The following is a 10,209-nucleotide window of genomic DNA, read 5'->3' on the forward strand; positions in this document are numbered from 1 at the left end:
AACTCAGCATCGCTAGGCTTGCACCTGTTCCTCCTGACCTTCTGCCACCTCTTCTTTACCCAGTTTCTCTCGTCTCCTGTACTCTGGCCATGTACCTGTGCAGAGGGCAAGCAGTCGGTTCCAAGGATGGAGTCTCTTTCCTGGCCCCCATGCTGGAGTTTCTGCTTTCCTTCCCTGTCCAGTGTTCCAGAGGAGCTGGAACTACCATCCAGCATTATTTTTCCTCAACCTCCCCTTTTCTAGCCTCCAGCAGTCATGCCATGGTTGCCAGAGTCTGTGACTGGGGTCCTGCTGCCTCCTCCCAGGCACCACTAACCCTGGACTGCCCACCCATCTACAGCCCACCCCATTTCTCGTCACTTGGCTTGCTTGTGAGTTCATCTAGTCTCAGACCCTAGCCTTCCAACCACTCAGCCTGGCCTGTCCCATCCTGACTGAGCCCTGGGCTGGGACCCTTGAAGGCATAGCTGCTACCAGCCCCAGCTGTAGTGAGCACAGTCAGCACAGAAGAGGCTCATTGGTTGTCCCAGGAGCTCCACACATTGGGTTGGGGGTCAGGAAGCCCAGGCACTCTTGATTTGAGAGAGCAGTCGCCCCACGACAGTGAGGTGGTAAAGTCATTCTCCAAGCCCAGCTCCGTCGTTGGCCGTCTGGCTCTGCAGGCTCTGCAGCAGCACATGGGAGGGGGTTGCAGACCAAGGGAAAGGGGCTGCAGCAGCTGCAGGGTAGAGCTGGAGTGACTACTGCTGTGACCATGGCCACCCTATTACCTGTCCCCTCTACAGCATGGCATTTCAGGGCCAAAGGAAGCCTTCATACCAGATGCTTATGGCTGAATGTAGAGATGTGGGCAAAATCAAGCTGTATTAGTCTGTTCTCACGCTGCTAATAAAGATGTACCTAACACTGGGTAACATATAAAGGAAAGAGGTTTAATTGACTTACAGTTCAGCATGGCTGGGGAGGTCTCAGTAAACTTACAATCATGGTGGAAGGAGAAGCAAACACATCCCTCTTCACAGGGCAGCAGCAAGGAGAAGTGCAGAGCAAAAGGGGGAAAAGCCTTTTATAAAACCATCAGATCTCATGAGAAGTCACCCTCTATCACGAGAACAGCAGCATGGGGGCAACCGCCCCCACGATCCAATTACCTCTCACCAGGTGCCTCCCATGACACGTGGAGATTTATGGCAACTGCAAGATGAGATTTGGGTGGGGAGATGGCCAAACCATATCACAGACCATCAGCAGTCCTTGGTCAATAATTAAAACGGAAAATACTCAAAGCTGTTTTGACCAACCCAAACCCTGCCTACCATTCCCCTTCCCTAGGTTCTAATTAATTTCTCTGAGATGAACCCTGAGAATAAGTATTTTTGTTAAAGTGCTTTTTAACAAAAATTACTCCTCAGGTGATTATAATGGGTAGCCTGGGCTGAGAACTTCTGCTTTAGAACTTTGCAATTGGGCCAACAACATTGATATCCCCTGAGAGCTTGTTAGAAATGCAGAATCTGAGGCCCCATCCCAGACCTATTGACTCTGAATCAGTTTCGTAAGATCCCCAGGTGATTCACATGCATGTTTAAGTTTGGAAAGCACCGTGGGAAATAAAGGCAACAATCTCTTCACTCAAGGGGAGCTACTTTCATTCTCCTTTTGGCTCCCACTTCGTGACTGCAGCTCTGCATTTATGTGACAGTACCCAGAATGAGGGGTCAAAATGAGCAAATATTATGAGCACTGTGCCCCAGATCTGAGCCACACTCAGCCAGGCCTTAGGTCCACCAAGGGTCACAAATAATTATTCTTCAGAATAGAACTGCTAATGATACCCAGCTGGAAGCATTCCTAATGCTCTTTCCATATACAGCCTCTTTGATGGGTTGGCCTTGCACTGTTAGTGATGCCCCTTAACTGAGCATTTGCCAAATGACAAGTACTTTATAAACACTGATCAGTGTCATCATCCCATAACCCCCTATAAGTTAGATTTTAGCAGCCCAACTTTACAAATGTAGAAACTGAGGCTCAGAGAGGTTAAAGAGCCCAAGGTCACATAGTTAGTTGGTGGCAGAGCCGTGATGGGAACTCTGGGTGTCTGATTCCAGAACTCAGTGTTGTTCCTTGTTTTATTTATGAAGCAAGTACGCCTTGCTTCATAAATAAAAGCTGTGATAGAACTTCAAAAACCAGACTCAGAGATCCCAATGTTCTCGGAAAAAAAAAAAAAAAAAAGGAAATACATTGCCATTTCCTGAGACCAGTAACCAGAGGGAAGGATTTTTACATAAGCCAAAAGTGCCTATGGGAATTCAAGCCCGATGCATTAATATAATGATTATTCCTCCCGCCTGGGCTCTAACTATATTTTTATTAGGATGCTTTACATATTCTTTAGCTTAGCTTTTTTAAAATGCTAAACTGTCTCTGCATCCTCAAATGTGCCAAAAATCTAGGCAGTATATTTACAGGAAGTAAACACCCCCCTCCTACCCTCTAACCAGATAACTCCCAGAGGCCTGAATTAGTGGTATGCCTTTTAAGGAGGTGAAAATTCACCTCTCTCTCAGGAGCATGACTGACATAAAATTCAAATCAAACTAAATTTATGAAGGGAACTCAGGCTGGCTTGAAGGCCCGTCTTGTGGCTGAATAGTTATGATCACGCGCTGTTTTAGATATGTGCCGGGCTCCTCTGAGGCTGAAGTGGTTGGTTCCTGGGGTTTTGTCTCTGGAGAGTCTGGTGGTTCTGTCTGTGGCCAGGGTCAGAGAGTTAGCTAGTGATGAGGTCAGGGTCCACGGTTGGGATTTGAATCCAGTTGGTGACAGAATCTCTAAGCTATGTATGAGATAAGGTGTAGTAAGTTACTTTCTCTCTCCAAAGACATCGACTTGCAGGGTCACAAGGTCTCCCATTTATGGTGTCTTATCATGATGGCCTTTTTCACTTTCAAATATTTCAGCATAGAGAGGAACTCAATTTTAGGGACAGTTGCCCTAATCAAGAATCCTCAGTCCGAGGGCCACCAGCTTTTGTGCACACTCAGGAGGAAGCCCACACAAGAAGCAATAGTTTTAAGGATTTCACTATTTGTCTTTCAATCAACAGCTAAGGTCACAAGCTAGCGTAAGGCATGTCAAAAATGGGCTTTATTTGTGAAAATAGTGGCCCCATTGACTAGGGAGGTGGACACTGATGTCTTTGTTTGGGTTGCCGTAACAAAATACCATAACCAGAGTAGCTTACAAACAACAGAAATTTATTTCTTACACCCTAGAGGCTGGGAAGTCCAAGATCAAGGCACCAGCAGGTTCAGTGCCTGGTGAGGTCCAGCTTCCTGGTTCTAAGATGGTCTTCTCCTCACTGTGTCCTCACATGACAGAAGGGGAAGGGAGCTCTCTGATATCTTATTTATGAGGATGCTAATTCCATCTATAAAAGCTCTTCCCTCATGACCTAATCACCTCCCAAAGGCCCCACTTCCCATAATATGATCACCTTGGGGGTTAGGATTTCGACACATGAATTTGGTGGAGACACAAACATTCAGACCCCAGCAAGCTTTCATTGGTGAAATAAAAGGCGCTCAGGATTTGGGGACTGGCTGAAAATACTTCAGAGACATTTGCATGAGTAGGACCTAAGAACTCAGGGAAGCCTTTACCTGTGACCCTGATGCAGGGTTCTGGGTCTGGCCACTGGTTTAGGAGGCTTTCTGCTTGTCTGATGTCAACAAGAACACAGAAATCTCATGTCTGGAATTTTGTTGTCTACCTCAAGTGATCCTCACATGCAGGGTGAGGTTGGGTGTAAAAGGACAGTCGGGACTTCCCTGGACTCACAGAACAGGCTGTAGGAACTGCTGGGTTGCCTGCTTTGCCAGGGCATAAATGTCTGTGTGTGAAGAAACTGGCTCTGGGACTCACTTTCATGCAACCTAGGAGTGAGACTGTGGGGGAGCAGCTGATCCCACCCCCTCAGACTTCTTTGAATGACCTGTCACCCGCCCCCTACTTCCGAGCTTCTCTGCAGGAGGAAAAGCCCCCAGGTATCATTGCCCTTTATCAAATTCATCATTCTTTCATCTCATTTGTTTTTCACTTTTTTCCTTTGGAGTCAGAGCTGTATGCATCAGACACGGAAAGGATTTCAGAACAGCTCCTGGTGAGGACTAATCTGATGAGAAGTGATTATACTCTCATTGGAGAAGCAATTTATTGCCAACCAAACTCTTGTTGCCAGATGAATAAAGTTGGTGTTAATTCTGCCCACTCGGGGTCCTAAATGACTCCTCAGAGCCACCTGTGGGAATCAACAGGCATTAACGACAAGGGCTGGGCTCACAGTCTGGCCCACTGAGACAACAGCAATGATGTGTACAGCCTCTTAGACACCTCGGGCCCTTCCATCCCTGGAACCCTGGGAAAGTCAAAGCTAAAGGGGCCCTCGGAGTTGTCCAATCCATCCCTCTGTATCATGAGGAGACTGTGGCTCACAGAGATCCCAGGACTTACCCACAACCACACAGTGGAGCTGGAAGGAGGGCTCTGGCCACCTCCCAGACTGCTCCTCAATTCCATTCAACAAACACATGTCCAGGGCTTGCTCAAGGAAAGGCCCTGCCTCATTCTGGGAATAAGCATGTTCCCTGTGCTGGGTGAGCTCTCAGGACAGAGGGGGAGCGATGATGCAGCAAATATGCCTGACAAGGGGAAGGACGCAGCGGAACACACAGTGCTATGAGTCCTGCTGCAGGCTGAGCTTCCTTTGGTCTTGGAAATGAATGCGAAGGATGGTTGAGAGGAGCAAACAGAGATAGAGAAAGGGCCCTAGGGCAGTATCTGGAAACCTCAGGGGTAAGGATAGCAGGCCTGAGACCAGCTCAGCATAGGAGCTCCTGTGGCTGATTTCAGTGCAATGTCCAGAGGCCCCAAGACAGCTCCACGGGTGGGACTTTGCATGGAAGTGGGCACATCAACCCCATCTCTGCATCCGAACAGACCCCTGAAATGGGTGGATTGCCATGCTCCCCTCTCCTTCCTGTAGTCCTTCTGTCCTGCCTCCTTCGTCTCCTCTCTAGCTTCAATGGTTCTCCAAGGATCCTGGAGTCTCTGTGGTATCAGCTGGGTGCTCCTTGGAAAAGCTAATCTCTCTGCCTCCTCTCCTCTCCCAGTAGAAAACTGAATAACCACAATGAACATGTGTCCAGAGCCCTCCAGCCTACAAGGCACTCTTCCCTCACACTATCTCATTTACCCTTCACCACAACTCATTCTTCTCCACCCCTCTCCCAGTGTATAGGTGAAAACAAATCCAGGGTCCGAGTAACTGGCCCAGGTCATCGAGCTGGATCTGGGTGGACCCATTCCTGGACCTCTTCCTAGTACCATAGTTATCAGCACAGACTTTTGAGCTGATTCCCTGACTCTGAATCCCAGCTTCAGCACTCACCAGCTCTGAGACTTGGGAAAATCACTTACCCTCTCTCTGCCTGTTTCCTCATCTGGAAAATGGTACTACTAATAATAAAATTAATCGCACTGGGTTGTCATGAGGATTAAATCAATGAATACAGGCAAAGAACTAAGAATAGTGCACCCTAAGTATTAGCTCTTACAAGCATTAACTCTAACCTAGGGTTCCAGCAGATTCCTCCTGTTAGGCCATTCAGCATCCCTGGGTGCCTTCAGAGAAGTTGCCATCGACAAGGCTGGCCCTCAGGACAATTAGAATCCTTCCTGAGTTTGCCTCCTCCTTCTCCCATCCTCAGTCTCCCTCTATTTCCCCTTTGATTCTCAACAATTCTTCCCCACTAGTCCCCCTCCCGACATCCACACCTAGCCAGACAGGCTATTCCAAGATTCTATAAGATGAAACTACTCGACCTTTGTGTTCAAAATCTGTCCTTTACAATGTTAGTTTCTAAATGTTCAGTTCATACAAAAAGAGTTAGTTGCTCCTTTAAGAGTCCAGTTTTAAATTAAAAAGAAAGCTCTCTAGTAAGAAGCAGCTTTACCTCTGCCTCCCAGCAGCAGCAGGGGGATTATCAGCAAAGAACCATATTGCATACTTAATTGCAATACCATCCCCAAAGCCAAAGTCTTGTCTGGGCTGAGTGGCTGATTTGAGCCCTCATAGTTACTACTTCCAAGTTCTGCAGAAGCTGCTGAGGGCTCCATATTAAAGATCTTTGCGGGAGCATGGTTCTCTGACACTGGGAATAACAGAGGTGACCTGGCACACTAGTGCTTGTTTTGACCTGTGGCTTCTTGGAACCACAGGCTTTGGATGCCAAAGAAGATTTACCTTAGGGAAATGGAGGAAGCAGACCCAGGAAGGGGGTGGTTCCTGGAGCTCCTGAGCTGCTCTGGCCACTGACTCTGCCTAGGTGCACAGAGTGCTTTGCCTAATGGGGAAATAGAATAGGGACGTTGGATTTGCCTAGCCCACTTCCATCTATGAGCTGATGATGTGCTTTGTGATGTGTGAAAGAAACAGAGGAAACCTCTGGCATTTCCTGCAGCTTCATTTATCCTCCCTAGTGCCTGGTGCATAGTAGGGACTTAGTATATGTTTGATGAATGAATTTCCCAAAGGTTGATGATCCACTTATTTTGAATCATGAAATTAACATTCAAGGACCCTCTCAGGGTTGCTGGGGGAGTGTGATTGGTTGAGAGCCTAAGCCACTTAAATGCTCTCCTCTCCAGCAGTGGAAAACTTTATCTCATGCCTTTCAAGTAGAGACAGTCAAAGCTTAAATGGCTCAGCAGCTCCCATCGATGTATATCTGTGAATTGAAGCTTCTCAGAATCCCAGTGGAGCATCTAAGTTAAGGAATGAAGGGCGATATCTTGCAAGGGCAGGCTTCCTGGGAGTGTTCAGGAACTTCCTAAATACAATAGGAAATGAACTGCATAAAATAGCTGGCTCCTAACCCACATCGTCAGAGAAAGTATCAAGTTTAAGAAAGTTTTACAGAAACTCAACTAGACCACACACATCATCTCAATACCATGGCCTTCCAAGCATCTGGGTTCAGTGGTCCCTAAAAGGAAAAGACTGTTCCAACATGGACTCCACCCCTAGCTGTCTCACTGTTGCCAGCCTCCTTTCCAGATTACCTGTCTCTTGTCCCTCATCCAGACGTCTCCTGTGCTGTCACTAGAAGTATGCACCTACTTCATAGATCTGGTCAGGCCAGTCTCCTTAATACCCCAATGACTCCCCATTGTCTTCAAGATGGAATAAAACTTTTTCAATTTGGCGTGCAAAGCCCTTTAAAAGCTGGTCTTCGTTCAGGCCTGATGTGCAGCCAGTACTCACCAGTAAAGCCATACCAGCTGTTAAAATATTGAAATACTTCTGTGCTCACTCGATGACCCCAGACATGCACCAGCCAACCTCCTTGCTCACATGTCTCCTGGCCAGAGCCCTGAGGAGAAACAGTTCCCTGATGGCATTTGGCACTGACTCCCCTGCAGGTGTACGCTGGGCTGGGCTAAGGTCCCTGGTGCAGGCCAGCATCCCCCAGAGGCACGCTCACATGGAAATATTCGGGTACTACAGCTTCTGTGGTAGACCACACTGGTTGTAAAATGCAGTATTTCGAATATTACTCCCACCTCAGTCAACGAACTGGATTTATTACCATTTCCTTGTTCACTTATTTGATGAATAAAGAATACCTGAATGAATAAAGGGATGAGGGATATGGGAGCTGGTACTTGCTGTCTTCCCCAGCCCTGTCATGAAGAAAGGGGGTTCACAGGGACACATTGGTGATTAGAAGACACAAATAAGGTACCAACCACAGTGACCACAGAGATGTCACTCAGTGCCAGAAATGGCCACTCGGGAAGGGACTTTCATAGATGGGTTATACCCCAACCAAGTTCTCAAGAAGGGTCTTTCATCGGTGGGTTGTACCCCAGCCAGGTTCTCAGCCATCCGAGTTTAGAAAGTGAAATTTTGCAGTGCACCCCAAAGTCATTTTTCAGCAGCAAACTCACATAACCAGGCTCAAAAGTCACGTTGTAAAGTGGGAATGCCAGCCTAATGATTGGTAAAGGTGACTGGAGTGCTCTGTCTCTTGTCCAGGCATTTCAGTTGAGATTTTTTCAGTTGCCAGAGACAGGAATTCTAATTCAAAAATGACTTAAGTGCAAAAGGAATTTATCAGCTTTCAAAACTGAAAGTTCCAGGGAATAAATCTAGTTCCAGGTACAGCTGGATTCAGGCATCAAATGGTATCATCAGCACTCAATTTCTTCCTTCTCTGGGTTCTACCTTGTTGATTTAGGCTCCACATGGTGGATAGATGGCTTCCTGCCCCCAGGATCCCATCTTCTCAGCTTCAAGTCTAGCTGGCAGGAGTGGAAGAGTCTCCCCTGGAAGCCTCAGCATGCATCTCATTGCATCTCCTTGGCCCTAATGAGGTCACATAGCCAACTCTGAGCCAAGCCTTGCGACCAGCAGAGGAGTGTTACATTCTGATTGCCTGAGGCCTAGATCACATGCTCCACCCCTAAGCCAAGAGTTGGTGCCTCCCAAGCACAAGGGCTGAGTGTAGGGGAAAGAGGGAAGTTGGATATGGGCACCACAATGCACAGGTAGATGCTGGGCAGCAAACCCAACCAATGCCCACTGTACCAGGACACCCTATTATAGTACTGAGGAGGCCAAAACATTCTTCCGAGGCTTGCTTGGTATGTCAGAATAAGGTAAGAGGGCTATTAAGAAGTGAGATTATTTTCACCAAGATCCAGAAATTGTCCTCATGCCAAAGCAGAACACCCATCTCTCAGGCAGAGCTGGGAACAGGCTAACAACCCTCCTCTCTGAAGCCCAGTTTCTCCCTAGGCCCCATCCCTTCTGCAGGCAGACTGTGCCTTGATTCAGATGGGTTGACACCACCAATCCTACCTCAAGGCTGTAGGTGAGTCATTGTGCCCAGCTGTGCCCACCCTACATAGGTTTTCTTCACTCTGACTCATTTACATTGATTCATAAATAAAATGCATTCCCATGGTTCCTTCTACTTGTTCTAATGCTGTCCTGCACAACCCAGTTCAGCAGCCTAATGAGATGGAGCAGGGCAGAGACTTCTCTGCATATCTTATAGATGGTGTGATGAAAGGAAAGAGAGGACAAATGATACCCCCAGGTTCACACAACAGGATAAAGGCTACTCCACCCCCTGCTGATGACCCCCTGGCTCAGCACTTACTACATCAATGAAGCTACCTACTGAGGTTTGTCAGTAACAGTCCAATCTCTTCAGCTCATCACTGAGATGTACCAGGAGACTGACCCTTAGAATGGAGGTGAAAAGACTTTTTTCTTAGCCACTCCCAGGCAATTTCCTCCCACTTTCTCCCATTCTTGGCCCCTGAGCCACTCACAGAGGCACTGCCCTTGTCATTCTTAGGCTGGAGGGATAATTCCTCTCGGCTGTGGGGTGGAACCCTGCACAGCAATCTGTCCCTGAGGACTGACATAGCTCCCATCTAGATGCGGTCAGTGCTCAGATAAGACAAGATGGATGGCAAACAACGTTTGGATCAACAGGTGCCATTTGTTAACATGCTCTAGATCAATGGCTTCAAAAATTAAAACATTCTGTATCTGTCAGATGTCTACAGCAGACCCTCTGGCAGGGCAGAGGTACCAGCTGCAGATTGGTGTGAGGTTGGGGGATATAGAAGGGAGGGGAGATTTCAGTTGGTGGTAGGGAGGATATGGCATTTCCTACCAGAGCCAAAAGCAAGCTCCCTCCCACTGCAGAGGTTCCCCAAATAAGTCAGAGGACGGGGGAGAGGCAAGTCCAGATGCTAACATTTCATAGCAAAAGGATGGAGGGACACATTCCCTGAGTTTCCTAAAACATCAAGCATTGTCTTGGGCATGGCATATACCTGAAACATGGAGGCCTCCCTCCCTTGCATGGAGAAAATGAGCCCACAATGGTGAACGCCTGTCTCCTGTTTTCTGCTGTCATTCGGGATTCATGAGTGTAACAGATGCTGTGGAGCCTCCATCCCATATCCAGCCCACCTGAGTTTACCTGCAGCTATGCGGACATCTCAGCTCTCACCCCCGTGCATGTCCCTCCTCTCTGCCTGGCTGGCATCCTGCCTAAGAGCCTGCTCTCAGTGGCCAGTCACCACCGTGACATGCAGGGGAGTTAATGCCCGGGGTGGGGA

The sequence above is a fragment of the Pongo abelii genome, chromosome 9 (genome assembly GCF_028885655.2).
Source record: "Pongo abelii isolate AG06213 chromosome 9, NHGRI_mPonAbe1-v2.0_pri, whole genome shotgun sequence".
Classification (NCBI taxonomy): Eukaryota; Metazoa; Chordata; class Mammalia; order Primates; family Hominidae; genus Pongo; species Pongo abelii.